Below are 5,852 nucleotides of genomic sequence, written 5' to 3'. Positions count from 1 at the left end.
TGCCATCGTTGTTGTAAAATGTCAAGGGAGATTGGTCTTTCTTTTGTGATCTTATAGAGTGATTCATTTGAGATCTTTTTGGGGTATTTGATGTCCAGTACCCTTCTTAGCTGTGTGCGATGGAAGGCATCCAGATGTTCTTCTTCGGATTTTGTCAACGCCCAAGTGCCGCAGTTATACAGAAGTACCGGTTTTACAAGAGCATGGTACAGTTTCAGTTTGGTTTTTCTCTTTATTTTGTCACCTCTAATCCATACATTGGTGAGTTTACTGAGTGCGGCGTTTGATAGCTGTTTTCTTCTTTGTACATCCTCGGTGTCTCCAATTAGTGAGCCGACTTTCTTTGTTCTTTTCCATTCCTCTTTGTTCCTCGATATTGTTGTAAATTCGGTTTTATTGGCATTGACTTGGAGGTTATATTTCATGAGGGTATTTTGTATGATGTCTATATTTGCTGGTGTTGATCCAATAAAATCGACATCATCTGCATAGGCGATTTCTCTAGGGATTGCGTTCTCAATATGAGTCGTTGGTTTTGGAATGACTTTTCGAACTTCTTTCAGAGCGTGTTCTAAGTATATTGCTTGTACATTGAAATATGTAACACATTATTAGTCCACAGAAGGACTGGTTACATACACACTTCCACGGAACCGGAAGATCAGACGGTGTGACGTCACGACTATCTGTCCTATAAACATGTGAGTTGGTGTAAGAAACTGTGCGTAAAAAGCCTTATTTCAAGAGCTCAACTTTGCGTCTTCTACAGTAATTAAGAAATTAAGGAGCAGGCACCAGTGTAAGGTAAAGATCTGAACAAGTGTGTATGAAAGGAGCCAGACAAAGCAAGAAAGAAAAATAGAAGAAAAAAAAACATCCTAAAAAATCAGTCTACCTCGACTACCATTAATGGCAGCACGTCTGACCGGTAATCAGAAGGTCTGAGGTTCGATCCCCAGTCGAGGTAGACTGATTTTTTGGGATGTTTTTTTCTTCAATTTATCTTTCTTGCTTTGTCTGGCTCCTTTCATACACACTTGTTCAGATCTTTGTCACATACAGTGAAACTCGACCAAGACCATAAACCCATACAAAGGTTCATAAGATGGCAGCTTCTTCTTTGAAGGAACATCGTACAAAGTACTGTATTAAAAGGAATCTCTCAAGTTTTCCAAGTGACTTAATTGAGTCTAGTTTGGAGGAAGGGTGGAGACCACAATAGGTCAAGGAGGCTTGAACATTTGTCATCAGTTATTAATGTCATCTTTCCATTCTAGTTTTCAGGCTTTTCCATATTAATTGAAAAAGAAGAAATTGAAAAAAAAATTATCTAAAATTACGAATTAAATCTCAGACGTTCCAACCGAGAGCGATGGATCTGACCAAATCTTGATTTTCAATATTATATTAAGATTACACTATTTGTGCCTACACCCAGCATGCGACATAGACTGGGCGTCATATCGAATAAATTGTGTTTTGCCACTGCTAAAACCACACAGATATATGAATAACTAAAATTACAAGCACTGCGGGAGGTAAATTATTTCTAAGGCTGTTGCAGTTTCATATAGAGTATAAATACATCGGTTTTCCTTTAGAGGGAAGAGTTCTCGTAAAAATGACTTGAAATAGAGGTAATGTGATGTAATTTATGAATATAAATGTTGCTGCCATGTTTTGTTGATAAAGGGGAAACCCGAAACGTCCATTTTATCTGTTTTCGTATATTAAATTGAAGCTTGCATTCAATTTCACATTGTGATGTAATTTATCATGACTTTTGCGTTAAAAAAACAATGTTCTTTTTAATCGTGAACCCAACTTCAGAAAAGAAATTGATAACTACATACAGGCGCCACATTTTTTATACTGCAGTTTTACGTTTTCACCTTGCTCAATGCGTGCACAATGATGCTTCATTTAATTCCACAACAGTCTACATTAAACCAATTTTCGAGTTCACGCCGCTATTTGATGTCATTTTGGTCCAAGCATTTACTGTGCCTCAGAGTCTGAAGTGAGCTATCTATTCCTAAACCTGAATCTAATCGGGCAATAAAAGGGCATTATTCCACTAACAAAAAGTGGACCACGCTAAACAACACGAGTCGTTTTCATTCGAAGAGGAGACAACGAAACGATGAGTCACCGATGCCCTGCAGCAAAACGAAAGACAATCCATTATTTATTAAATGTAGCAAACATGATAGATAATTACTTCCCTTTAATGCCAAAGTAGTGACCAATGTTTCCAAAACAAAATAATAATATGTCAAAATGAACTGGATGCTTTAGATTTAATTTTAAGTTTAAACTATTTATTTTGAGTCGACATAAATGCAATCATTGAAAAAAGTTTTGTTTTTTAATAACACTAAGAAAATTAACATTTTTTTTTTTTTGTTTGTTTGTTTGTTGCTTTAGGTCCTCTTTCCAACCACAATGAGGTTATTAGATCCGCTGAAACAAAAAAAACAAGCAATCTAACAAAAATAGTACAAATGTAAATCAAAATCATAACCTAAAGATTATCAAAAAGCTAAATTATAAATAACAAGGGAACAAACAGCAGAAGGATTTACAGAAAAAAAATAATCCCTCGTCAAAAATACAATCACAAACCAAAGAAGCAGGAATAGCTTAGTAAAGAGAAAAAGAAACGAAATCACTATCGATGTACACCATGCGAACATCATAGGTATATGATTCAAGGGTGATGCTCCCATCCAACCACCCGCAAAATTAACATTTCACATTGTTTTCATTTTGATCGATAATTCAAATCTCTTAACCTATTCATTCCGACATAATACCGCATTGACGCGATGAGCCACAGAATAAATAATCAATCACAACAACAACAAAAATGAACAAATAAAAACGATATGAGCATGAATCTGTCTGATAAAAATACCATCTTATTGATTTAATTCTCTGACATTTGTTGAATTTAAATCCAAACATCTTTTTAGAAGTTTAAACTACGATTACAACGAAGACAACAACAACGACGACGACGACGACAACAACAACAACAGTCGTCCAGTATTGTCTGCAAGACTCCGATCACGTTGCACTCATACAACATGGCATCCCGTTCACACGGAGCCATCGGTAGACATGTTTAAAATAGAGCAAGGGTGCGTTTCTTGACGGGGTGCTATCGTGTTTTAGACTAGAGCCTGAAGCAGTCTAAGAGTTTCTTTCACACATGTATAAGAAATTGAAATCAGAAGGGTCATAACATTTGGATCTATCAATAAACTTTCTGAGGAGCAATTCATGAGAGTGGTGAGTTTTATGACAGCTGGAATTGGTATAAAATGAAAATCTAATGAGGTCTGTATGAAGCAGTACCAGGCAACGCAGAAAGAAAAATACAATTTTAGAAAATCATCCTACATCTTTCAGATTTTTACGCTCATGAACAGACCTTGTTGTACAATTGTGGAGAGCGGTCATGACCATTAAATAATATGTGTCAAGAAAATAACATGTGCAACATACAAATTGATTTGTGAATTTGATTATACAGATGAAAATAATTATCAAAGTGGGTTTGCATGTCATCTATTAACTTATTTAGGCTTATGTAGATTTGGTCCTCTTAACTTGCTGTTTTAAATTGTAGTGTTACACAATCTGCAGGTTTTGATTTTTGACTTGGCGACTTTGATTTTAAGTATAAACCTAAAAGGTTAAATTCAATTTCAGTTTTAAATTATTGATTTTAGATTATATCACTGGTTTTTGAAAATTTAAAGGACCTTTTGGTATGCCTTTTTTTGTTGAAATACTTTGTCATTTCCCCCCTGAAATTCTGTTTCGGTGTATGATTCACAATAGCATATAGAGGCGGAGGGTCACAATAGAAGACATTGTTGCCTCTGTGGCTCTGTGGCTCTGTGGCTGAAAGTAAATTATCTTCTCTTTACCACTAATACCAAGACAAAAATCTTTATCATATTATCTGTTCCATTAACTTAAGTGATACATTTCAAAAATGTGATTTTTTAAATCCTTAGAAAATAATGTGTTTCATATGGGTTATATTACAAATCATTATTCTTGACTCTTTGCAAACGTCCACACACGCGCGGATATCTATCTATCTATCTATCTATCTATCTATCTATATATATATATATATATATATATATATATATATATTAACTGTGTGTGTGTATATATATATATATATATATATATATAATATGTGTGTGTGTGTGTGTGTGTGTGCGTGTGTGTGTGTTTGTTCGTAACATTCGTACACATCAATTACACCTATATAAAAAACATACAGTATAAATACACGATGAATACAGCTCATGGATATTTTAATACAACCTGATTTACCATCTGTTATATTTTCTACATCACGATATCCAGAGATAATGTCACGTGGATACGACAACACGGTTATTCCTAGACATTAGTGAGAATGTTACATAGACATTCAAAAATAAGTATAGATAGTATGCGCTTGGCTAAGAAGTTCATAACATTGCCATCCGGAAGTATGACGGACCAACACACAAAACTGTGTGTATCCATGAACGTTTATAGTCGGCTTAATACAGTTCAGTGAGCATTACTCATAAACGCGGATGGCAAAAAACAATAACAAAGACCCGAGTGACGTCATCTTCGAACTATCTATACCAGTTCAGGTTTATTTCTGATTCAAGGACATATTAGCGGATTGAGTCCAAAGAGGCTATTCAAACCAGCTATGAAAGCATCAAGATATTTTGAACATCTGAGTAAAATTGACGGGAATTCCAGAAAGGGGACGCCGAGAATTCAAAAGACTTTGAAGCTCATCAATTTTTCAGTTTACATTGAGCTTGATGAGGAGATCTGCGTCCTTCCTTCACGGATTCGAGGCGTTTGCTTGGAGTGTATCTAGATTTTTGAAGGTTAATTAACGCATGAAGGGTTAGCATAACTGATGGTTTACCGACTATCGTGCATAACTAGTAAATGATTCTTTTTTTTTTTTTTTACTGATAATCAGTATAATTGAGGAAGAAGAGATTTGTCTTTTCTAAAGATCAATCTAGTACGACATGCACTCTATTTTGCAGTTCTAATAACCGAACGCAATGAGGGGCTAGTTTCAACATTGTTATAATTGATAATATTTTGCATAGGTTGAGAGTTTTTCCATGATACCAATGAGCCCACAACTATTCGGGTTATCAGACCTGCAAATCAGTGCACCTCGGTCTAGCAGAATTGTGTTGGTTAACTTAGAGACTTCTAACGTAATTAAACAAATCGAAAAATGGTAATATGAAGCTAAGAGGCATCAACTGCAATCTATCACGCAATTTTTCAGTAATAATATAGAACAAGGTGTTTTAACTTGTTTTGTATATCTAATATTCGATGAGAAAATTCCAATCGATATAAGCACCTCTAAACATTATATATTGTAATATCGAGAGCGAGAGAGAGAGAGAGAGAGAGAGAGAGAGAGAGAGGGAGAGAGAGAGAGAAAGAGAGAGAGAGAGAAAGAGAGAGAGAGAGTTCGTGTATAATATATAAGAAGTAGATAAAAATAGAGTTAGGTAGGTCGCAGGCAATGTGTACTTATTTGCAGGTCTGGTAACCGGTCTCATAGTTGTAATGGACATACTCTCAAACCAACGCAAGAGATGGCCATTACTGCAATGTTAAAACAAGCCCGTATTTGCATTCGGTTATCAGACCTGCCAATAAGTGGAAACGCAAGCACGATCAAGAGCTGAACAGAGAAAGAAAAGAGATGAAAAGGGTGTAGGATACAGTAGAATAGAAAATAAGAGAGAGAGAGAGAGAGAGAGAGAGAGAGAGAGAGAGAGAGA

This window comes from Berghia stephanieae, chromosome 4 (genome assembly GCF_034508935.2).
Source record: "Berghia stephanieae isolate SIO BIC M18660-M18661 chromosome 4, UCSD_Bste_1.3, whole genome shotgun sequence".
NCBI classification, from domain to species: domain Eukaryota; kingdom Metazoa; phylum Mollusca; class Gastropoda; order Nudibranchia; family Aeolidiidae; genus Berghia; species Berghia stephanieae.
This window is presented reverse-complemented; position numbering follows the sequence as displayed.